Source organism: Pongo abelii, chromosome 1 (assembly GCF_028885655.2).
Source record: "Pongo abelii isolate AG06213 chromosome 1, NHGRI_mPonAbe1-v2.0_pri, whole genome shotgun sequence".
NCBI lineage: Eukaryota > Metazoa > Chordata > Mammalia > Primates > Hominidae > Pongo > Pongo abelii.
Window position 1 is genome coordinate 220,556,624 of NC_071985.2, and position 26,168 is coordinate 220,582,791.

Genomic DNA, 26,168 nt, shown 5'->3' on the forward strand with positions numbered 1-26,168 from the left:
CTTATCCAGCCCGGATGAGTCCCCAGGCCTCCCCCAACCCCTGGGCTGCTACAAGCACCTCCCTCAGGATCAACTCTCTGCTCTCAGAGTGATTTTTCTACTCAGTTTTTTATTGAAGGAAGAAAGAAGGGCAGCCCCTGGTTTAAGCAAGATGTTTATGAATCTGACCTGAAATCAGACTTTTTTGATGACTAGAGTGAAGGGGTGGCCTGCCCCTCCATACCTGTGGGTATATCTCATCAGGTGAGATGAGAGACTGAGAAAAGAAATAAGACACAGAGACAAAGGATAGACAAAGAAAAGTGGGCCGAGGGGAGCGACACTCAGCATACAGAGGACCTGCTCCAGCACAGGTCACTGAGTTCCCTCAGTTTTTATTGATTACTATTTTCCCTGTCTCAGCAACAGGAATGTGGTAGGAGAGCAGGGTGACAATAGGGAGAAGGTCAGCAAGAAACCATGTGCGCAAAGGATTCTGTGTCACAAATAAGTTCAAGAAAAGGTACTATGCCTGGATGTGCACGTAGGCCAGATTTATGTTTCTCTCCACCCAAACATCTCAGTAGAGTAAAGAATAACAAAGCAGCATTGCTGCCAACATGTCTCACCTCCTGCCATAGGGTGGTTTTTCTCCTATCTCAGAATTGGACAAATGTACAGTTGGGTTTTATACCGAGACATTCAGTTCCCAGGGTCAGGCAGGAGACAGTGGCCTTCCTCTATCTCAATTGCAAGAAGCTTTCCTCTTTTACTAATCCTCCTCAGCACAGACCATTCATGGGTGTTGGGCTGGGGAAGGGTCAGGTCTTTTCCATCCCACGAGGCCATATTTCAGACTATCACATGTGGAGAAACCTTGGACAATATCCGGCTTTCCAGGACAGAAGTCCTTGTGGCTTTCTGCAGTGCATTGTGCCCCGGGTTTATCAAAATGGAGAATGATGATGACTTTACCAAGCATACTACTTGTAAACATTTTGTTAATGAGGCACATCCTGGACAGCCCCAGATCTCTTAAAACTTGATTCCATGCAACACATGTTTTTGTGAGCTCAAGCTTGGGGCACAGTGGTTGGGGTAACGTTAGAGATTAACAGCATCTCAGGGCAAAGCAATTGTTCGGGGTACAGGTCAACATGGAGTTTCTTATGTCTTCCCTTTCTACACAGACACAATCACAGTCTGATTTCTCTTTTCTCTACATATTACCCTTTTCTTTTTGACAAAACTGCCATCGTCATTATAGCCTGTTCTCACTGGTTGCCGTCTCTCCAGAGCTGCTGCATACACCTGTAGACTAACAACAGACAAAACAGACACAGAAGGATTAATACAAAATTTGCAATAGTGGAACTTCTGATAGTTTTAATCCAAGTGACGGGGTTAAGATTTGTGAGGCCATCAGCAGCTTTCATGATTGGCTCATTTCCTGGCACCAGATTTAAATGGGCTTTTCATGCCTCAAAAATTTGTTCTTTTAATTTTGAAATATCTAAAGTAAGATTATCTTCTCTTCCTTGTAGATGGCATCTAAACATGTCTCAGACTCATTATAGGCTCGGGGTGTAATACAAAAACCTGAAGTATTTCAGTCACACTGTAACTGAAAAAGATATCCCATGCTCATGAGCCTATCTCCCATCCAAATGACAGTTTGTCTAAGATCATTAATTTGGTATGCTAATTTTTGATCTATTTGGTTTTGAGAATTCCACAATTTTGAGAAATTCTTTTGCCAATTATTTACATATTTGGCAGTTTGAACAGAGGAATGTAAAGCAATTCCAGCAGCCGCAGGAGTAGTTGTAATTGCAATAAGACCCATAATCACTGCAATCAATGCAAAAATGAATCTTTTGGATCTAGTTAGAACTTCTTATAATACTTCTGTTAAAATATGGGCAGATGGGAAAGCCTCCCACAGTCGGTCCATGGACACAGTGATCCACATGCCCTCTCTTGCCCTCACCAGCAGAATAGGGTGCTGCCAATCAAAAGTTGAATCAATGCAGGTAAAAAATCTACAATTTTCACACGTTATAGTTTGAGAATCTGGTTTAATAACTATGTTTCCTACAACTAGCATATAAGGGGGTTTTACACAACCTTGCAAAGGAATTGTCAGATTGGAATTTAGGTTAATAGTATAATATGGCTTACGACTTCTTGTTCCCTCAGCTTGATTTTCAGAACAAATTCTAATGTGGTGCAAGGCCACAGTAAGCTTTCATAATTCTGGATGTTTAGGATGAGTAACATGACTAACTAACTTTGGTCGAGGTGATGAAATTTTCTTTTCACCCCATCTCCATGGATAGGGTGATTCTAACTTTCTCTAAACCTGGTCCAGCATTCCAGTTAAATCACTATCATAGGCCGAATTAGTGGGCCAGACAGATGGAGCCTGTGAGCATGAGTGAGTCTGGCCCATATGATTATTATATAATTAGCCTCAAGGGGCCCAGTCTATAATAGTTCCAAATTCATTGTTTTGTAATACCACCACAGTATCAGCCACACATTCTTCCCAAACTAAGACTTTTGGGTCTTTTGATTCTTTGGGAATTTCCTTGGGGCAAGGCTTCCCCTCAGGCCTAAATTTTAATGATCTTTGATAAGAAGAGTACTGTAAATTACTTATCTGTGACCCAAGTGACATTCTGCTTATAACACGATAAGTAAATCTACTGGTGACACTGACAGTAGGTACTTTTACCAACCAAATTTGCGTTGTAGGCATTAAGCATCCTGATGCTTTCTGCAGGCTATTAGGAGGATAATAATACCCAATGGAAAGGTTTATCATCATTCCTTCTTCTTCAGGTTGGGCAGGGCCATGGTCATCTGTGGGGCCTGGTACCCATGCATTATTATTAACATATACTTCAATAGGATTATCCATCCAAGTGACTGCCTGAATTAAGGGTGGGAAAGGCACATAGGCCCAGTAAGTATAATTAGCTGCAGCTGCTCCTACAGTCACATGGAGACTTACCACCATTGATACAATCATCAAAGCTGCAAGCAGCATAGTCTCTGGAGTTTGTGTTAGCCTTATATTCCTCTGGCTTTTTTTAGTTAACTGTGTCAGCTTCTTTAGTTGGGCCCAGGTCAGCGGTTCCACTTCCTTGGTGGATGACAACTTCTTCAGTAAATTGTAGGTACCTAAACTGGAAGCTGGTTTTTTTCCTGGGGAAATACAAGCAAAACCTCTCCCCCATATTATCACCTTTCCTATTTCCCATGTTTTATTTTTGTTGTCTTTTCACTAAATCAGTTTTCCTTCATGTGGGCTGGTTCTTTTTTCCCAGTAAAATGTTGTTCTGCAGAAGTAGTGGTCTGATTTCTATAAATGTTAAAAAAATGTATAGTATAGAGTGCTAGATTAAGTTGCATCTGGGGAGTCTTATACTCCTTACTTTCTTTTTCCTTTTTTTGTTTCACCAATTGAGCTTTGAGTGTTTTATTAGTTTTTTTCAATTATGGTCTGTCCTTGGGAATTATAGGGGATTCCTGTTGTATGTGTAATTTTCCAATGATTTAAGAATTTTTGAAATGCTTTATTACAGTATCCTGGCTCATTATCAGTTTTAATTTTTTTCTGGAACTCCCATGACAGCAAAACAAGGTAATAAATGTCTTTTAACATGGGAAGTACTTTCTCCTGTTGGGCAGGTTGCCCATACAAAATGTGAATAAGTATCAACTGTCACATGGACAAATGACAATTTTCCAAATGAAGGTACATGTTTGACATCCATTTGCCATAACGCATTAGGACATAGACCTCTGGGATTAACTCCTGCCTCCTGAGTGGGCAGGTGTAGGACTTGATACTGAGTGCAATGCTGTACTATATTTTTTGCCTGTTTCCATGTGATATCAAATTTGTTTTTTAGTCCTGTTGCATCTACATGAGTCAGGGTATGAACTTCTTTTGCCTCCATGAATGAAGACGACACTATCAAGTCAGCTTGTTCATTTGCTTTAGTTCAAGGCCTGGTATATTATTAGTATGTGCTCGAATATGAGTAACATAAAATGGGAAATTTCTTTTTCTTACAGTTTGTTGTAACAAATTAAACAGCTGATTTAACTGATCATCCATACTATGTTTGATTAGGTCTGTCTCAATATCGTTTGTAGCCTGTACTACATATGCAGAATCTGATACAATGTTAATAGGCTGATTAAAATCTTATAACTCTGAACTGACAGAAACCAACTCTGCTCTTTGAGCTGAGTGATACTGAGTTTAAATGACTCGTTCTTTTTGCCTGGTGTAAGCCACTTTTCCATTGCTGAAACCATCAGTAAACACCACCAGAGCATTTTCTAAAGCTTTATGTCTGGTCATTTTAGGTTAAATTCAAGTAGTCAATTTTAAAAACTTTAAGATTTTTGTTTTTGGGTAATGATTATTAATAATTCCCACAAAATCAGCAAGACCAATCTGCCATGCACCAATATTGATAAAGGCTTGTCTAACCTGTTCCTTGTTTAAAGGAACAATGATTTTATCTGGGTCACTTCCATACAATTTTATTATTTGTAATCTTTCCTGACCAATTAACATAGCCATTTGATCCAAGTACAATGTAAAAGTCTTAATCGTACTGTGAAGAAGGAAAGACCACTCCACAAGATCTGTATTTTGAACAATAACACCTGTTGGAGAATGTGCAGTAGCAAAAATCAAAAGTTGGAGTGGGGCTAAGTGATCTATTCTATTTACTTGTGCTGACCGAAATTTTTCTTCAATTAACTCAATTTCTTTAGTTGCCTCTGGAGTTGATGTTCTTTTACTATTCAATTCTGGATCCTTTCTCAAGATAGAGAACAAATTTGACATGGCATAAGTAAGAATGCCTAGATTTGGCCAAATCCAATTAATACCTACTAGCAATTTTTGAAAGTCATTTAATGTTTTTAATGTGTCTTTTCTTATCTATATTTTTTGTGGTTTAACTTTTCTTTCCTCTACCTGCATTCCCAAGCAATGGAAAGGAGTAGAGATTTGAATCTTAGATGCTTTTTTCAGTCCTGCATTTGCAACCTCTGTCTGCAGAAATGTGTAACAGTCAATTAATTTGTCTCTCATTTCTGCAGCACACAAAATATCATCAACATAATGAATGATATAACAGTCTGAAAACTTGTCTCTAACAGGCTGAAGAGCTTGAGCTACAAAAGTCTGACAAATGGTTGGACAATTAAGCATTCTCTGAGGCAACACTTTCCACTGAAACCTGGTGGCTTGTTCTTTATTATTTATGACTGGTATAGTAAAAGCAAATTTTTCCAAATCCTGTTTTGCTAGAGGAATGGTAAAAAAGCAATCCTTCAGATCAATTGTAATTAAAGGCCAATCTTTGGGGATCATGGCCAGAGAAGGCAACCCAGGTTGGAGAGCCCCCATAGGTTGAATTACAGCATCGACGGCTCTTAAATCAGTTAGCATGGGCCGTCTGCCGGATTTTTTTCTGAGTTACAAACACAGGAGAATTCTAAGGTGAAAATGAAGGCTGAATATGTCCCTTTTCAAATTGTTCTTTTGTTCATAACTGTAAAGCCTTCAGCTTTTGTTTTGGTAGCAGCCCCTGATTTACCCATACAGGTTTTTCTGTTTTCCAAGTTAATGGAATGGGTTTTGGAGTGGCCAATCCTAAAAAGGATATCCTATTCCTTTTCTTTCTTGATTTCCCTCAGCCTCATTTGGGACTTTAATGCCATCTCCATTTTTGACTAATCCTTTGCCAGGGAGATATCCCATTTTAGTCATGATTTTTTGACTCGTGGTGCTGTATAGGGAGTCTGGGATAGTAATCTCTGCATGCCATTGTTGTAGCAAGTCTTGGCCCCATATATTAATTGGAATAGAAGTAATCATAGGTTGAACTGTACTTTCTTGATGATCAGGTCCTAGACAATGTAAAATCATGGCACTTTGATACACTTCTGAGGCGGCGTCCACACTGACAACTCCTGTAACAGGCTTTCATTTAGGCCATTTTTTTGGCCATTGATTCAAGACGATGATAGAAACATCAGCCCAAGTATCCACAAATCCTTCAAACTGCTTTCCCTGAATAGTGACTGCACACACAGGTCTATTCTCTGAGACCTGACTAGCCCAATGAGTGGCTTTTCCAGCAGGGTTGGTACTTTCAAATCCTCCTGTTCTTTCCGTTTTGTTTTCTCCAATTTTAATATGAGGCAAAAGCAATAATTGAGCAATTCTATCACCTGGATTGTCACTCCAGGGAATAGTGGGCTGATCACTAACTGAATTTCCCCTTTAAAATTGGAATCAATTATGCCAGTATGAATTTGGACCCCCTTCAAATTTAGACTTCATCTCCCTAAAATAAGACCCACTGTCCCTTCTGGCAGTGGGACATATACCCCTGTAGAAATCTTTTGGGGGGGGGGTCTCTCCAGGGAGTAAAGAAACCTTTTGAGTGGAACATAAGTCTACTGCTGCGCTGCCTGCTGTGGCGGGGGACTGCTGTTGTATTGTTGTACTGACTCCCTGAAGTGGTGGTATTTGCTGTGGGGTTTGCTGTCTCTGAAATCCCTGAGGAATAAATGGCTGAATCGGGAATGCCCCAGTTTGTTGTAGGGCCTTAGGCTGGCCCCTCATCCTGTTTTCCAACAATAGTTGCCCAATTTTATCAAATTTGGAATGACATTGATTAGCTCAGCGTTTTCGTTTTCCACATCTTGGACACAGGCCAGGTAGCTCCTTATTTTCACTCTGTTTATTTAAGACTGGGCAGTTCTTTTTAGATGACCTATTTGACCACAATTATAACATTTTCCCCCAAATCTCCTAACTGTCCTCCTAAAGTGACTCCCATCATTGCTTGAGCCATTAGCATTGCCTTAGGCATAGCTCCTCCAATCCCAGCGCAAGCTTTAACATATTTTGTAATTACATCATCTCCTGCTGGACCTTTTCCTTTTAATGGCTTTATGGCTGATTGACATTCTGGATTTGCATTTTGATAAGCCATTATTTCTACAATAACTTTTTGGGCATTGTCGTCTGAAATAGATTTTTGAGTGGCATCTGGCAACCTTGCTACAAAGTCTGGATGTGGCTCTTTACAGCCTTGTCTAATTGAATTAAAAGAAGTGCAAGTGGTTCCTGGGTTCTGAATTTTTTCCCAGGCCCTGAGGCAAATAGTTCTTAGTTGTTCAATAGCCTCATTCTGCATTACTGATTGTTGGCTAATTGTGCTCCAATTTGGACCTGCTCCTAGCAATTGATCTGTATCTTTATTAACAGCAGGATAAGTAGCCTGATTTTTTCATACCTGTTCTTGTACTCCATCAGTCCATTAGTTTTTAAATTGTAGGAACTGAGAGGGTGAAAGGGAAGATTTAGCCAAAATTTCCCTATCATAGAGAATAAGTCTATTTCCATGAGCAATGGAATCTAACAATGTTCTCATATAAGGGGAGTTGGGTCCATATTGTTTAACTCCTTCCTTCATTTGTTTCAACATTTTCATGGTGTAAGATTCATATCTAGCCTCAATTTGGACAGACGCTCCTGCTTGCCCCCCTTTACTGGCTGGTATTGGTTGTAAAATTACCGGGAACTACCATGCCTCAAGATCTCCTTGTTTTCTGGTTTTATCAATGATTTCATGCAGTGTACTACCTAGTACACTAGGTGGTGATGTAGGATTAAACACCACTGCCATGGGTTGCTGGTAAGGTGCCGTGATATTTGGCAGGGGACACACCACTTGAGGTCTGTATTGAACCTCTGGAGATGGCTGATACTGAAGTTCAGTTGGCGGCCAGTATTTTTAAACTACCAGTGGTTGGGTCTTATTTTCTACTGGTTGATGTTGTGGATACTGTATCTGAATTGGCATTGCTGGCATAGAGACTCTATGCTTTTCTACTTGATATTCTCTTGCGGTTTGCAGTTGTCAAACCTGCATTTGAGGTTGTAATGTTATAGGCATCTGAACCAATGGAGAAGGAGTTGATGGCCATTGTGGCTTAGGTTCTGATTGCCCCAATAATTCTGGACTTCCTTCCCCGCATTTTGATGATTCAGGATCTATTACCTCCTGGAATTGATTGTAGTCAATATTTTGTGTTGACCGAGCCATTACAGACTCTGCTTCATTTTTACAATGTGAACTTTCCATTCCTTTCTGGGATTTTGTCCCTGTCTCTTCTTCACAATCTATTACACAGCTTTCAGGGGTATCAGAAACTGAAATACTATCTTTTTCTATTTCAAATAGTTCTAAAGTTCCTTAATAATGGCCCAGTCATTCCATACTGTAAGTGTGATGATTTTACCTTCCCTACTTGCTTGTTTTAATTCTTTGACAATTTTTTCCCAATCTTTTAGATCTAAAGTTCCCTGGTTTGTAAACCATGGGCAGAATTGTTCTATTGTTTGACATAGCGTAATTAGATTTTCTGTAGAAGCTCTAACTCCCCCTCCTTAGAAGAATTTTAATGAAGCTGAGATAAGAGGTATACTTACTTTAAGTTTGTACGATTGTTACCCTGGGTTCCTCCGAGTGCACAAGCTTCCCAAAAGGCTGACTGTGGATGTACTCGGGAATCTCTCATTGACTGTCCTCAATGCTCACGTTTTTAGCATACCTTCACCCTCGAGAAAGGACCCATGTTGGGCACCAGATGAAGGGAGCCAGCCCCTCCACACCTGTGGGTATTTCTCATCAGGTGGTTTGAGAGACTGAGAAAAGAAATAAGACACAGAGACAAAGTATAGAGAAAGAAAAATGGGCCCAGGGGACTGGTGCTCAGCATATGGAGGACCCGCACTGGCACCAGTCTCTGAGTTCCCTCAGTATTTACTGATTACTCTTTTCACTATCTCAGTAATTGGAATGAGGCAGGAGAGGAGGGTGATAGTGGGGAGAAGGTCAGCAAGATAACATGTGAGCAAAGGAATCTGTGTCACAAATAAGTTCAAGGGAAGGTACTATGCCTGGATGTGCACATAGGCCAGATTTATGCTCCTCTCCACCCAAACATCTCAGTGGAGTAAGAGTAACAAAGCAGAATTGCTGCCAACATGTCTTGCCTCCTACCACAAGGCAGTTTTTCTCCTATCTCAGAATAGAACAAATGTACAATCGGGTTTTATACTGAGACATTCAGTTACCAGAGGCAGGCAGGAGACAGAGGCCTTCCTCTTATCTCAGTGGCAAGAGGCCTTCCTCTTTTACTAATCCTCGTCAGCACAGACCCTTCATGGGTGTCAGGCTTGGTGGAAGGTCAGGTCTTTCCCATCCAATGAGGCCATATTTCAGACTATGACATTGCGAGAATCCTTGAACATACCTGACTTTCCAAGGCAGAGGTCCCTGTGGGTTTCTGCAGTACATTGTGCCCATGGTTACTTGAGAATGGAGAATGGTGATGACTTTTATCAAGCATACTGCCTGTAAACATTTTGTCAGCACAGCCCATCCTGCATAGCCTCAGATCCCTTAAACCTTGATTCTATACAACACATGTTTCTGTGAGCTCAAAGTTTGGGCTAAAGTTACAGAATAACAGCCTCTCAGGGCAAAGTCACGGTACAGATCAAAATGAAGTTTCTTATGTCTTCCTTTTCTGCATAGACACAGTAACAAACTGATCTCTCTTTCTTTTCCCTGCATACACTAGTCTTCTTCTTTAGTCTGCTAGATGTGGGAAGGGTGTTAAGAAAAGATCTCTCATCAATATGACCTAGCCCCCAAAAAGCATGCTTGATTTTTCAATGTGGTAAAGAAATATTGAAACCATGTTTCATGTCTATATGATTATTAGTATTTATATATTATTTTGTTTTGTTTTGTTTTTGAGATGGAATCTCGCTCTGTCACCAGGCTGGAGAGTGGTGGCACAATCTCAGTTCACTGCAACCTCCACCCTCCAGGGTTCAAGCAATTCTCCTGCCTCAGCCTCTCTAGTAGCTGGGAGTACAGGCATGTGACACCATGCAAAGCTAATTTTCGTATTGTCAGTGGAGACAGGGTTTCACCTTGTTGGCTAGGATGGTCTTGATCTCTTGATGTTGTGATTCACCTGCTCCGGCCTCCCAAAGTGCTACTATTACAGGCATGAGCCACCACATCTGGCCATATTTATATATTATTAGTAGTATTTTGCTAAAAGGGAATTTTGATATCTTTATAAGACACAACAATTTAATTAAGGAAGGACCACTGCCCACCATGAGGCAGGTATGGGTTGGTGATGCCCGGAGGCTCCAGGTAATCAGCGATGTGAATGCACCCTTCCAAAGCAGGGATCATTCCTTGTGCAATGAAGCTGTTTCCCAGCACAGCTAATGGTCAGAAATGGATTCTTCTGGATCTGCCCATTAGGACTGAACAGGGTCTCAGCATCTGGTTAGCAGGGAGGGACCCTGAGAAGGGGCTTTACTTGACTGACTCACACTCATTGCCCACATAGAATGTTCCTGGCCCTGTCTGTATATCTTGTGTGTATTAACCCAACGATCAGCCACAGAAGAAAGCAAGGAGGTAATAGATTTGTAAAGAGAAGTAAAGAACAGGAGGGATTGATAAAAATGAGGAAATATCATGGATGCCTGACTTCCTGGGGCAGGACTTCATTAAAAACACAGCTCAGTACTTTTAATTTTTCTTTTTTTCTTTTTCTTTTGTTTTTTCTTTTTTCTTTTTTTTTTTCTTGAGACAGAGTCTTGCTCTGTTACCCAGGCTGGAGCGTAGTGGTGTTATCTCAGCTCAGTGAAACCTCTGCCTCCCAGCTTCAAGTGATTCTTCTGTCTCAGCCTCCCAAGTAGCTGGGAATACAAGTGCCCACCAACATGCTCGGCTAATTATTTTTTTGGCTCCGAGTCTCACCCTGCCTCCCAGGTTGGAATGAAGTGGCATGATCTGGAGATCTCACGTACGTGGACCAGAGAGGATACAGCAGTTTGTTTATCTTGGGCTGTGGGTGCATGGGAAGTAGGTAGGGCTCTTGTGACCACAAACCCAAGGCCTCTGAAATCAGAAGGTAACAACAAGGGCCGGGACCTACCCCGGGGCCTGTGCTTGCAGGGACCCTCGCTCTCATTTGTATGTGGGGTTCCTGAGTGATTTCAGATTCCTCACCCATCCCCATTGGCTCTTCTAGGGGAGATGCATTTATAACACCTGTAGGTAACCCTGTGTAGGAAAAGATTGCAGAACCCACAAGGGCCCATGCTGAGTGAGGCTTTCTCCAGGTGGGCACAAAAACCCCTAGCTCCCCAGCCACTGCCAGAGCTTGGGGTTGGGGGCCCCACATGGAGGCAAATGCAAGGATCATTGGCAAAGGCAGGGCTGAGTGAAAGGAGAAGAGGAGCACATGGAAAAGACACAGGGGTCTCTGACAGTTCCAGGACCAGAGGCACTTGGGAGTGGGAGAGGCATGACTGGGAGATAGGTCCAGGGCTTTTTCTGAGCCCTGAGGCCCCAGCAGGTTTACCTCCCTCCCAAGATGTCTCTGGGCTATTGTACATGGGAGTCAGGGCTGGCTCCGCTGCAACCCTGTGGGAAAGGCATAGATCCCTCAGGGTCTAAAGTTCAACTTTACACATTATCCTCAAATGAGGAGTTTTACCCAGCGAACTCTTGTCCGCAGATCCCATGTCTTCTTGCGGGACTCCCAGAGGAAGTTGTCCTATCAGATTCGTGGGATGTTCTACTTTTCTCTTCCATAGAACCAGCTCTGTCAGGTAGAGTTGTACCTTTCTAGGTGGCCGCACACACACACACACACACACATGCTTACCATGTGGTCAATGCAGTGATGCCCACTGGGCCTGGAGTTCTTCCATAGCACCCAGCTGAAAAAAGCCTCACCTAAGGCAAAGAAGAGACGTGGCTTGGACAAAAAAATACTTACTGCATTCCAGGTGCAGCCTTATCATCTCTAAGGGTTGGGCCAGGGGAACCTGGGAAGGGATGGCCCCTGCACTGGGACCTGTCCTAGGCTCTGCCATCATCCTGGCAGCCTTGGAAGACCAGAAGGGTCAGATCTTCTTCTGAAAGCCAGGCAGCGTCACCACCCAGAAGTCCAGGGTGCCTCTTTAGGTCCAGAGCAGCAGCTGTGGAGTTTCCTGCTTTGTGCCTTGCCATGTTCACCAACATCACTCAACATGAATTGGGGAAAATTTCTTAATTACTGCTGGGTCTCTCTGCATTGTGGCCATGTTCTGAAGCCCAGGAGAGATGGGCTGATGGCCTTGGGATGCATAAAGTGACACCGGCCCCATCAGCTCAGGCTGGGGGAGAAAACAGTGCTCAGGAATATTCTAGAGAGCCTAAGCAAGGGCCTCATAGGAGCTTTGGAATCCCAGTGTGGACGCTGGGACTGGAGAATAGGTCAGATCATTTCCTGAGATGGGTTTCGAAGGTTGCTCTAAGCTAGGCAGCAGATGAGCACCTCGAGAAGAACTGGTGACAGGACATGGTAGAAAAGACCCCAAGCGCAGGATTCTTACTGGGGTCCTGGGGGTGCTGCTGCAGCCCTTGAAATAGGCAGGAAGAGGAAGTCAGTCAGCCAGTTCTTTCCAATACTTAGTTTGTTGAACAGCTTGGGGCTTCCACTGAGAGCCTCACCTGAGGGATTTGCCAGTCATTTGCTCCCAGAACATGCGCAGGTTTTTCTCTGGCCAAGTCCCAGGTTTATCAGGTTAAAAATGGGGAAAATTGCAACGTGCCTTAGATTCTCCATGAGTGAGAGCTGAGGTCCAGTATGATCGGTACCAGCTGTCTGTTGTGCCTCTTGGATGCTCAGTGAACACAGATTCTCACAACCATTATTGGTGCTGAGCTCACCCTCAGCCTCAGGTTTACAAAGTGGGGCATGGGAAGTAGAAGCCTCACTGGGCTCAGGTGATCCTCCCACCTCAACTTCCCGGGCAGCTTGGCCTACAGCCGCACACTGCCTCCACCCGGCTAATATCTTGTATTTTTATTAGAGACAGGGTTTCATCACATTGCGCATATTCCTCACAAACTCCTGAGCTCTAGTGCTCTGCATTTCTTGGCTTCCCAAAGGACTGGGATTGGAGGCCTGAGCTTTCTTTCTTTCTTTTTCTTTCTTTCTTTCTTTCTTTCTTTCTTTCTTTCTTTCTTTCTTTCTTTCTTTCTTTCTTTCTTTCTTTCTTTCTTTCTTTCTTTCTTTCTTCTCTCTCTCCTTCCTTCTTTCTTTCTTTCTCTTTCTTTCTTTCTTTCTTCTTTCTTTCTTTCTTTCTTTCTCACTTTCTTTTTCTGTCTTGCATGCTTGCTTGCTTTTTCTTTTGTTCTTTTTTCAGACAGTGTCTTGCGGTCACACAGGTTGGAGGGCAGTGGCGCCATCTCAGCTCACTGCAACTTTCACATCCCGGGTTGAAGCGATTCTCCAGCCTCAGCCTTCTGAGTAGCTGGGAGAGCAGGCATCTGCCACTACACTCGGCTAATTTTTTGTATTTTTAGTAGAGACCGAGTTTCACCGTAGTAGCCAGAATGGTCTCGATATCCTCACCTCGTGATCAGCCCACGTTGTCCTCACAAAGTGCTGATATTACAGGCATGAGCCACTGTGCCTTTGTCTGAGCTTTCTTTGTAGGCCTCACGGTGATGCTCTGATAAGAATCTCTGCGTTCAATATTAGCAGCAGGAAAAGACTCTAAGAAGGAAGAAAAATGAATTATCAAATTAATGTAGGAAGGGAGTCAGTGAAATTAAGATTTGGATGAAGGGTCCTGGAAAATGACTGGGGCCAATAGTTGCTGGGAAATGTTCCACTGTGGGAAGATTCCAGAGTCTAAAGAAAAGGTTTCCAGATGATTGCACCATGACAGGGACATATGAAATCTCGTACATTTCTTTCTCACATCCTGTAGAGCCCACAGTTTCTACCTGGGTGGCTTCCAGCTTGGGAAAGTCTCCCTTCCCAGGTCTGGCCCCAATCTTCTCTCTGGCCTCTGCTCCAGCTCACATTCTCTGATTCCATCTTTGCAAGCTGCTTTTCTGAGAGGAGCCCATCATTTTTGTGGGTAAACACACTTTACCTTCTAGTAGGGCCAGGACAATACCTGCCTCCTGTGTTCTCAAAGCCAATGTTATGGTTTAAGGGTCTGCCCTATCTCTTTTGATGATTCTCCTTTTAATTTCTGAACTCAATGTAGGGTGGGTGAGATGGCTGATGCCTGTAATCGCAGCACTTTGGGAGGCCGAGGTGGGAAGATCACTTGAGGTCAAGAGTTCGAGACCAGCTGGGCCAACATGGTGAAACCCCATCTCGACTAAAAATACAAAAATTAGTGGGGCATGTTGGAGTGCACCCATAATTCCCAGCTACTCAGGAGGCAGAAGTTAGAGAATCACTTGAAGCCAGAAGGTTGAGGTTGCAGTGAGCTGAAATCGTGCCACTGCACTCCAGCCTGGGTGACAGATGGAGGCCCAGTCTGAAAATCAATCAAACAATCAATAAATAAACTGAATCTTGACAATAGACTTTCAATCCTGACATCTAGGTGCCCACAAGATAACTGCCATGTTTTATATTGTCTTGTTTCCTTTCCAGGTTCCCATCAGAACACCTAGTCTCATACTGTCAGTCCCCACCTCACTTGGTCACTTTGTCCTGATTTCCTTCAGTGAAGCCTTCAGTTAGTCTTGAGATAGATCACGCCCTCAGTGGTTCCTTTCTTCTACCTGAATGTGCACATGATCTGCTATGTTAGATAGCATAAAACCAAGGTGACCATTTGATATACACAGCTTTTTATTCTGTTTTCTTGGGAATGACATCACTGTCTTCTTCAGGCTGTTGCAGCTCTGAAACATTTTGACAATTTTGATGGGCCAAACGTCCTCCAATAAGGAAGCCTTAAGGCTTTTTTTTTTTTGTCTAACATCAGGAACAGATTAATCCCTTCCCTGTATCACTATGAAAGTCATCTATTAGCCAAACTTCATCAGTATTTGGGGAATAAATGAACGAATGTGTTTTGGACTTTTACCCTATTATTTCTTCTTTGACTTCCATAAATGTGTATCTAATTCAATCAGTTAGTCAGAAGAAAGTTGAAAACTCAATCAGGATTGACTGGGTGTGACTACAAGATCTAATCAGGTATCACTTTCTGATTGGAAGCTGGTGATTGAGAAGGGAAGGGTGGGGTTAGAAAGGGGTATAAAAGCTCCTGAGGGTACACAGAAGAGACCCACAGCACTCGTACCTGAAGCTACTGCTTGGTTCTCTGAGAGGTCCCAGAACTCTGCAAAGTGAGTCCAGCGCTTGTAAGTCACCACCTTCTTAGGGTCACACCCATTTGATCTGCAGCCAGCCAGTCAGGGATGGTGACACACATCCCAAAGTGGCACAGAATATTTTTCTGTCTGTTTTGTGAGATGAAGAGATTTAGGCTTTCATTTTTCCTCTAAATGTAGTTTTGTCTTCATCCATCAAATTGTGATTTGTGCTTGGTTTCTGTCCTTTTCAAATTCTTATGGAAGCAGTTTTTAATAAATATATTAAAAATTTACAGTTAGATGAATTTTTATTTCTTGATATTTGAAGTTATTTGTTTTTGTGCCCTTCAATTACAGTTCATAGACTTGGTGTTATTGTGATTCTCCAAGTGTGCTTTCATTTTCATGAAATCCTTAAAGGTATCCCACATACCAATCTCAAGAGTGCAGTTTTGCTCAGATCATGGGATTTATTTTTGCCGCTAGGATCTGTCCAAAAGTGGGTAGTTGTGAGTATGTGGAAGTGATGTGTATTGGAACGTTCATCTTGGAGTTACAGTGCCCTAGAATAGCATCATAGCACTTTTACAGTTTCTGGTTAATTATTATCATTTTTTTTTGAGATGGAGTTTCCCTACTGTTGCCCAGGCTGGAGTGCCATGGTGTGATTTGGCTCACCGAAACTTCTGCCTCCCGGTTACATGTGATTCTCCTGCTTCAGCCTCCTGAGTAGCTTGGATTACAGGCACTCACCACCATGCCCAGCTAATTTTTGCATTTTTAGTAGACACGGGGTTTCGCATGTTGGCCATGCTGGCCTCAAAATCCTGACCACAGGTGATCTGCCCACCTCGGGCTCCCAAAGTGCTGGGATTACAGGAGTAAGCCACTGCGCCCGGCTACATTTAGCATTTCTCTACATACCTTCCAAATGCTGTGGAAAACCATCACACCACTTTTACAGTTCCAGTGAATTATTTTGTATTTTTCTGGGATGTATTCTGACTCTGTCACCCAGACTGGAGTGCAGGGCACTGAGCTGGGCTCCCTGGAAACTCTGCCTCTGGGGTTCAAGTGATTTTCCTTCCTCTGCCTCCACGGTAGCTAGGATGACAGTCATGCATGACCATGCTTGGCCAATATTTAAATTAATTAATTTGTCAATTTGCTTATTTTTGAGTTAAGAGTCTAACTCTGTCACCCAGGCTGGAGAGCAGTGGTGCGATCTCGGCTCACTGCAACCTCTGCCTTCTGGAGTCAAATGATTCTTAATTTTTTTTTATTTATTAGAGACATGGTTTCATTATGTAGGCTAGGCTGTTCTCGAACTTCTGACCCCAAGTGATCTGCCTGCCTTGGCGTCCAGCAGTGTTGGGTACAGACATGAGCCACAGCACCCGGTCCATTTCTGGTAGAAAATTTTCAAAATAAAAAATAATGGCATCGATTTTAGGAAGTCCCTTTAGTGTTTCCCCAGCATGTTCATGGTGTGAGCTGAGCATGTAGGTTGTCTGGGGCCACAGGACACTCTCATTCTTATTGCTTTAAGGTGGTAAGTGACAAGGAATTTTTCCTCAGAAAGTTAGAGCTTGGCTTTCAGGATCCTCAGTGGCACTATCCGGTGGTTCTGGGATTCAGTGGAGCAATGGATGAAAGTTAATAAGCCAGTGGTCTCTTTGACCCCTCCCTCCTTGGTGTTTGGAAGACATTCTTCCTGGTACCAGTAGAAGCAGAAATATAGATTTGAAGCCACCAAGCGCAGAGTGGAATTGGGGTAAAGTGGTAATTTTTCTACCTCTACCAGAGCAATGATATTGGTCCTAGGAGAAGATGAGGTGATTGTGTTTGCCCTGAGAGTGATATGTTTTCCCTGGATTTGTCTTCTAGAAATTTTCCTTGCAGATCCATCAGGATGAGCATCCAGGTCCCACCCAGACCCCTGGAGCTGGTGGGGCAGAGCCTGCTGAGAGACCAGGCCTTGGCCATCTCTGCCGTGGAGGAGCTGCCCAGGGTGCTCTATCTCCCACTCTTCATGGAGGCCTTCAGCAGGAGACTCTTCCAGACTCTGACGGTGATGGTGCAGGCCTGGCCCTTCACCTGCCTCCCTCTGGGATCGCTGATGAAGACGCTTCATCTGGAGACCTTAAAAGCATTGCTGGAAGGACTTCATATGCTGCTTACACAGAAGGTTCACACCAGGCAAGGTGACCCAGGAGGGCTGGTAGATAGGACTCAAGTGTCCAGGGAAAGAACAGCAGGGTCAGGCAGAGAAGTAGCCCAAGGGTGGCCCAGAGTCTTCTGATGGTGTTGGCAAGGAAGCTCAGGGAGGCTTTGGTCATTGTCCAGATCCTCAGAGAAAGGACTGCTCACAATACAGGGTCCACTGTGGGAACAGAAACCTGCCTTTACTCAGTGGAAGGTAAAGGGAATAGAAGTGGGGACCAGTCAGAATCAAAAAGGGAAAGGGATTGAGAAAAGACAAAGTGAACAGGGAGCACTGAGGACAGGAGTAGCTGACTTATGGGATGAGAATGAAAGCAAAGGTCAGGGATGGGTCCTTCTAAATTCTGAGCCTCTCCCTTACTTTACCCACAGGAGGTAGAAACTTCAAGTGCTGGATGTGTGGGATGTTGATGAGAATTTCTGGGCCATAAGGCCTGGAGCCTGGGCCCTGTCCTGCTTCCCAGAGGCCATGAGTAAGAAGGAGACAGCAGAGGACTGTCAAAGGATGGAAGAACACCAGATCTTAAAGGTGTTCATAGATGTCTGCCTCAAGGAAATACCCCAGGATGAGTGCCTGAGATACCTCTTTCAGTGGGTTTACCAAAGGAGAGGTTTAGTACACCTGTGCTGTAGTAAGCTGGTCAATTATCTAACGCCGATTAATTATCTCAGAAAGTCATTGAAAATAACACATCTGAGTAGTATTCAGGAGCTGGAAATTCGCAACATGTCCTGGCCACAACTGATAAGAAAGCTTCGTTGTTACCTGAAGGAGATGAAGAATCTTCGCAAACTCGTTTTCTCCAGGTGCCATCATTACACGTCAGACAGTGAATTCGAAGGATGGTTCATCCAAATTCAGTTCTGTGTTCCTCAGGCTGCAACACCTCCAGTTGCTTAAAATAAAAGTGATCACCTTCTTCAGTGGACACCTGGAACAGCTGATCAGGTGAGAAATGATCCTGCATTTTGTATGCAGACCACAGCACAGCCTTATTTTGCTACAGCAAACACTAGAAGGCATGTACTGTGTGCCAGCCAGTGGCAATGTCGCAGTGAAGGGGTCACCAGAAGGTCAACACATTGTCCCATTCAGTGTTCCATGTCCTGGGGTGGCTATCACAGGATCACTCCAAAAAGGGCAGAAGGGTCACCTGGGGTCCTGGGGTAGAAGCTAGAGAGGGACACCATGCACAAGCTAGTTAGTGGGGGTTTCAGGTCTATTGGGGTTGCACGTGTGAATTTCCTTTTACAAAGTGTGTTTCAAGTTGATATGATGTCAAAGAGACAATAGACGAGGGTATGAAAGGAGGGAAAGTGCATGAAACCTGTGCATTTAACAATAGGTCTGTCCTCACCAGCTTAGTGATTACGTATGATCCTGTCTCTAATTCCCTGTCTTTAAAAGGTTGTTCTGAACTCCAGGATAGTCAATTGACATGGAAAATGCGGGCTTCCAGGATGGAGTGAGGGAGTAGGCATGACAGTGATAAAAAGTGATAGTTGGTTTGCAGATGCAGGCATGTCAGGGAGCTCCTGCCAACAGGTAGCCCTAGATGATGTCCCCACACCTTGCTGAGTTGAGTTCTTTGTGCACATCTCCCACTGGGTACCTGTGGCTCAGAGATGAAGTTTTCTGCTAAAAGATGACCAAAAAAAAAAAAGGCTTTAGAGATGTTGTGGCCTTGAACTAATCACACAAGCAATGGTGAAAGGGCTGAGGCTAACATGGGACTGCCTCTGAATGATCAGGGTCCTCATCATGCAGCAACTTGCATGCTGACCATCATCAGATGGTGGGAGCAAATGTGTTTGTTTGAAGCAGGCATTTTCCTTGAGGTTATTCCCCACTACCTTCATCTAACTGGTACCATTGCTCAGAACCAACTTCTTGATCTCCACAGGTGCCTCCAGAACCCCTTGGAGAAATTGGAATTAACTTGTGGATACTTATTGGAAGAGGATGTGAAGTGCCTCTCCCAGTACCCAAGCCTCGGTTACCTAAAGCATCTGAATCTCAGCTATGTGCTGCTGTTCCGCATCAGTCTTGAACCCCTCGGAGCTCTGCTAGAGAAAATTGCTGCCTCTCTCGAGACTCTCAGCTTGGAGGGCTCTCAGTTCCACTACTCCCAACACAGTGCCATCCTGCCTGGCCTGAGCCGCTGCTCCCAACTCACCACCTTCTACTTTGGCAGAAATTGCATGTCTATGGACGCCCTGAAGGACCTACTGCGCCACACCAGTGGGCTGAGCAAGTTAATCCTGGAGACGTATCCTGCCCCTGAGGAGAGTTTGAATTCCTTGGTTCGTGTCAGTTGGGAGATCTTCACCCCACTTCGGGCTGAGCTGATGTGCACAATGAGGGAAGTCAGGCAGCCCAAGAGGATTTTCATTGGCCCCACCCCCTGCCCTTCTGTGGCTCATCACCATCTGAGGAACTGGAGCTCCATCTTTGCTGCTGGGGAAGGCGTGCCTAGCGGGGTAGATAAATCCAAAGTACTCTTCCAGGCTCTTGGACACTAAAGTCTACTCTGTAGGTGCAAGCTATTTTTCTCTTTTCTTATTTCCATTTTTAATAATTCCAAAATTTTTATTAAAGACAATTTGAGACAGTGTTTCTCTATGTTGCTCCAGCTGGGCTTATGGGATCCTCCTGCCTCAGCTTCCTAAAGTGCTGCGATTACTGGGATGAGTGACTGTGTCCAGGTCACATGCAACTTAAAGGAATCACAGGCAAGTGCTCAGTGCAAGGGAAAAAAAAAAGATAACAGCAAGGGGCAAGGCTGGAGGGAAATGTTGAGGTGACGTCAATGAGAACTTCAGGGACACGTGTCCTACAGAGTCAGAAAGAGAAGCTAAAGTTCTGCATTGATGAGAATGTTATCCCTGCAAGGACGGTTACCAAGGAATGTCAGAAACAAAGAGTGCCTGAATGAAAACTTTTAACCTGTGTAGCAATTTATCCATCAGAAATCTCTAGTGATAGAGTTACTGATGGAAAAATAATGAAATACTAATTTGTCTGTGATTGAGTTTCAGCTGTAGAACATCAAAGCAACCAAATAAAATTTGAACATTTTGAGTATTTCCCGCCCATTCTTGTTCTTTGTTTTGTTTTGGAGACAAAAATCTCACTTTGTCATTTCGGCTGGAGTGCAGTGGTGCAATCTGGGCTCACCACAATCCTTTCCTTCAGGGCTCAAGTGATTCTTGCACCTCAACCACTCAAATAGCTGGGACTACAGGCACGTTCCACCAAGCGTGGCTGATTCTTGTATTTTTAATAGAGACGGGGTTTTTCCAGGTTGATCAGCCTGGTCTCAATATCCTGTCTTTGAGTGATCCAATGACCTTGGCCTTCCAAAGCGCTGGGAAAACAGGCATACAGATGATCTCCACCCATTCTTTACTTCTCCTCAGTCATCAGTTTTTTTCTTACTTTTTTGCCCACGGGGAGCAGCTCAGTCAGGCACAAAGGGACGGGCAGAGAGGGGCCCCAAGGAGAAGATAGGAATGGGGTGGTGTCCCGCTCGCACAAGATGTGTGGATGCCAGGCCCAGAAGGCAGAGCTGGGGCCATCCATCAGGGGGCCAGGGTGAGAAGGAGAAATGGCACCTGCTTCAAGGACCTGGCCAGCTATCTGGCCACTGTGCCCATCCTGCTAACAGTGTCAAGCTCCCGGGTCTTGAAGAGAGGTTCTATGTGGATCCACCCCAGGCTGTGTTTCAAAGATCCACACAACATAGGGGTGACCAGCCTGATTGCTGGGCCTGGGAGCCATGAACCACTCCTGGAGGCACCCCCCTTGGCAGGGTCATGAGCCAGGAATGTGCTCCATGTCCCTGAGGCAGCCAACTGTGCCACCCACATATTCTCATGGCAAAATGGAACCTGGTCCCAGGTCTGGAGTCTCCACCACAGCTTCTACCTCACTGCGCACTGCCTGCTGTTAGCCTGCAAGCTCCTGGATGAGAGTGCAGTTGGGGCTTGTTAAACCACACCCAGGAGCATTGGGTTTGTTTGTGCATTGTTGGCCAGAGCTGCTGTGTACCTGCATTTCACCTGTCACCTCTGCAGGGAAACACACAGAGAGGTCACAGCCGAGGCTGTGTACACTTCGGAGCTGATGGGAGCCTGGGAGAAGAGGGAGTCCTGGTCCTCCCGAGTTGGCAGGGCAGGTACTCCAAAGGCGTAACTGAAGCTGTCCAGGTCACAGTTACCAACTGAGGTCCCCCAGTGCTCTCGAGGGTCCAGGAGATCCCCCCTTCTCCTGCAGCTTGGGGGTGTCTGCTCTCACTGCCTCATCTCTCATGGCACCTGCTCTAATTTTGGAGTGTGGTTGTGGTCAAGCCCAGATGCTGTCGCAGCCCAGGTGGGCCTGTACACACATGGGTCAGTGCTGATGCACCGTCCCACTGCTGTCTTGAACCTTCTGGACTTTGGGCCCTGATGAGTGTAGAAGGGAGGCTGAGGGGTTTTGCGGACAAATCAGCACTCATCTTTGGATGCTCCTTGGTACGAGTGACCTGGGCAACATGGTTGGTGGTGGGAGGCAGACAGAATCCTGGATAGGAAGGTGAGGGTCACTGGTAAGGCTCCACCTTCTGACCAAGGAGGGCCTGAAGCCCATGGGCTGCGCCACCAGTCATAGGGACCAGAGTGGGGACATGTGTTGCCTTTTCTGTGCCTGCTCATGGCCACCTATGACCCAATCAACACAGACTTTCTCCTGTCTGATGCCAAAAAAACCCCTGACTCAGGCAGAGCATTAGGAAGACCAGTGGCAGAGCGGAACTACCCACTATTGGGATGATTTTCCTGCAGAGACAAGCAATCCGTTCTGGGTCTTTTCTCTGCTGAGAGCTGTAGAGATGATGAGATGACTTTCCTGCAGAGAGCAGTAACCCACTCCAGGGCCTCCTCTCTACTGAGAGCTGTGGTGATGATGGAATAACCTGCCAGGAGGGAGGTGTCACCCACCCCAGGGCCTCCTCTCTGCTCAGAGCTGAACACTGATCAGGACACCCTGGCTGCAGAAAGAAGCTACCCACTGTGGGTCTCTGAGCTGTTCTATTGCTTAACAAAGCTCCCCTTTATCTCACTCACCCTCCACTTGTCTGCATATTTCATTCTTCCTGGTCGTAGGACAAGAACTTGGGACCCGCCTAATGGTGGGGCTAAAAGAGCAATAACACAAACAAAGCTGAAACATGGCCCTTGCTCACCAAGTTGTAGGTGAAGAGAAAAACAGAAGAGCTACTACTCTTCCAGGAGCCCAGATGTGGTCGATTCCTGGGCCAGGGCTCTGACTCCCTTTTGGGGGTTCTGCAGTTCCCAGCATTTCCAAGCTTTCAGTGTTGGTGTCACTGTGTGTTCCAGTGACAACCATGGAAGAGGCTTGTGCTGTGTCTGGTTCACTTGCAGCCTTGCAGAAATCTGGCACCCATGCTGGCACCTGGAGCTGTCCGCCCCACTGCTGCAGCAGCATCAGCCAGTGACTGTCCGAAATGGCCTGACTACCTGCTCACTCAAACACCCCTCACCACTCCAGCAATGACCCACCCTTAATAGGCATGTGCTCCAGGCCTGAAACATAAGCCAAGTGTAGTCTACCAGGCTGCATGGGCAGAATGAACCCAGTGAACCCCATCAAAACTCTGGCAAAGTTGCCCCCAGACACAGAGGTTTCTGGCCAGAAAAGTCACATTCCAAGGATTCCAGAAGAGGAAATTACTTAAACACAAAGAAAGACAATAAGAAAAGGATGGAAGAGAGGTTTCTAAACAACCAAAAAACAAGAAATGAAATGGGAGTACTAAGCCTTTATCCATAAAAACAATGAATATAATTTATCTCAATTCTGCAAGTGAAAGGCATAGGGTCTTTGAATGAGTAAAAAAATAAGACCCTACTATATGCTGTTTTCCAGAAACTCAATTCACCTATAAGCATACATGTGGATGGAAAATGAAGGGGTGGAATAAGGTATTCCATGCAACTGGAAACCAAAAAACAGCAAGAGCATCTGTACTTATGTCAGGTAAAATAGGTGTCAAATCTCAGAATGCACTCAGGTAAAACAGAATACAAATCTAAGCTTGTAAAATAATAGACTACACTTACACAAACTATGCCTAGAAAGAACATACATCAAAATAATAGAAGCCAAAAATGGCAAATCCACATGCAACATCATATTGAATGAAGAAATGTTGAAAGTATTCCCACTAAGAACTACAAGAAGACAAAAATGCTCACTTTATCCACTTGTAATCAACATAGGACTGAAAGTTTTTGTCAGAGCAATCTGGTAAGCAAAAGAAAGAAAGGACATTTAAATTGGAAAGAAGGAAGTGAAACTACCTGTGTTTGCCAATGATATGATCATATGTGCTTAGAAAACCTGAAAGATTCCACCAAAAGGCTCATAGATGAGATAAATGAATTCACTTAAGTGTCAGGTGCAAAATCTGTATGTACAAGTCAGTAACACTTTTTTATACCAACAACAAGCAAGCCGAGAATCAAATCAAGAACTCCACCCCTTTAAAATAGTTGCAAAACAACAACAAAAACTGACAATAACAAAAACAACCTAGGAATACACTTAACCATTAGGTACAGGATCTCTACAAGGAGAACTACAAGACACTGCTGAAAAAAATCATAGATGACAAAATAGAAGAAAAACATCCCATGCTGATGGATTGACAGACACAATATCGTGAAAATGACCACACTGCCCAAAGCAATCTAAAAATTGCAAACATGAAACATCAATCTAAAGACATCAATCTAAAAATTGCATACACCAAAATACAAACATCATTTCCACAGGATTACTAAAAGAATCCTAAAATTCATATGGAGCCAAAAAAGAGGCTGAAGAGCCAAAGCAATCCTAAGCAAAATGAACAAATATGGAGGCATCACATTACCTGACTTCAATTTATACAATAAGGCAATAGTAAGCAAGACTGCATGGTGCCAGTATGAAGGTCAAGACATAGACCAATGGAACAGAATAGAGAACCCAGAAATAAAGCCACATGCTTACAACCCAGCGGTAGGACTGCTGCTTCTCAGTTTGTGCTGAGTGATGCCCTTTGGGGATATGGGGCCAAAGTTACTGGGTTTTTACCCCAAGAAAAACCAGAGTGAATTGTGATATCCTGTGTGATTTTTAGACTCTGACTATTGCCATAGTGATTAGGTCATCTCCAGGTACCCAGAGACTCAGTCACCAACCAGTGTCCACATTCTTGTCATCGGTGCAAGAAAGAGTTTAGGAAGTAGGCAGAATGAAGCAAAAGGTAAGAAGTGTCTATTGCAAAGCAAAGGTAGATACTCAAGAGAGGGCTTATTCAGAAGAGTGAGTTGTGTACAGGGGAGTTTGGGTTTCTAATTTTGTAGGATCTCTAAGGAGAGGTTCAAATAATCATTAGGATTTAAAGAAAAAATGGTGATGTTTTCTCAGAACTGAGGTGTCACCTATTATTTATTTATTTATTTATTTATTTATTTATTTATGTTTTGAGATGGAGTTTCACTCTTGTTGCCCAGGCTGGAGAGCAATGATCTTGGCTTACTGCAACCTCTGCATCCTGGGTTCAACCAGTTCTCCTGCCTTAGCCTCTGGAGTAACTGGGATTACAGACATGTGCCACCACACTCGGCTAATTTTGTATTTCTAGTAGAGATGAGATTTCTCCATGTTGGTCAGGATGGTCTCAAACTCCCGACCTCAGGTGATCCACCTACCTTGGGCTCCCAAATTGTTGGGATTACAAGCATGAGCCACTGGGCCTGGCTAGGTGTCACCTATTTTTATACTAAATATGGGCATACTCAGAACTGTCCTGGTGTTGGTGTGTGATTTACTGTCATAATGGGTGTATAATTAGGCCTGGGGTAGGGCAAGGGTCAAACCCAGTGCCATGTGTGACCAGTTCAGTGTCAGCCAGCTTAGCCCTGTCCTGCTTGTTTGGGTCTTATTGTTCCAGGCTTATCATTATTCTTGTAGCTAATATTACAAGCTCTTTTCTTGCTGCTGTATGAAATCACTGCTTGATATTTTCATGCTTCCCCTGTGACCAGCCAGCTTTCCTACTTTATGGATGTTTCTTTTCTTTTCCCTTCCCTTCCCTTCTCTTCCCTTCGCTTCCCCTCCCCTCCTCTCCCCTGTCTTGTATTTTCTTTTCTTCTTTCTTTCCTTTCTTTCTTTCTTTTTCTTTCTTTCTTTCTTTCTTTCTTTCTTTCTTTCTTTCTTTCTTTCTTTCTTTCTTTCTTTCTTTCTTTCTCTTTCTTTCTTTTTCTCTCTTTGTTTCTTTCTTTCTTTCCACTTTAAGTTCTGGGATACACGTGCAGAATGTGCAGTTTTGTTACATACGTATACACATGCCATGGTGGTTTGCTGCATCCCTCAACCCGTCATCTACATTAGGTATTTCTCCTAATGCTACTCCTCTCCTAGCGCTCGACACCCTGAGAGGCCCTGATGTGTAATGTTCCCCTGCCTGTATCCATGAGTTCTCATTGTTCAACTCCCACTTATGAGTGAGAACATGAGGTGTTTTGTTTCACTGTTCCTGTGTTAGTTTGCTGAGAATGATGGTTTCTAGCTTCATCCATGTCCCTGCAAAGGAAATGAACTTCTTTTCTTATGGCTGCATAGTATTCCATGATGTATATGTGCCA

General features: G+C 44.1%; 2 pseudogenes; one reads left to right on the forward strand and one right to left on the reverse strand.

The window, feature by feature from the left end:
* Window positions 1-1,161: 1,161 nt before the first annotated feature.
* On the reverse strand, window positions 1,162-2,917 carry LOC129060475 (endogenous retrovirus group K member 7 Env polyprotein-like; annotated as a pseudogene).
* A 14,243-nt stretch (window positions 2,918-17,160) lies between these two features.
* Window positions 17,161-19,948, forward strand: LOC112128512 (PRAME family member 1-like; annotated as a pseudogene).
* The last annotated feature ends 6,220 nt before the right edge of the window (window positions 19,949-26,168 follow it).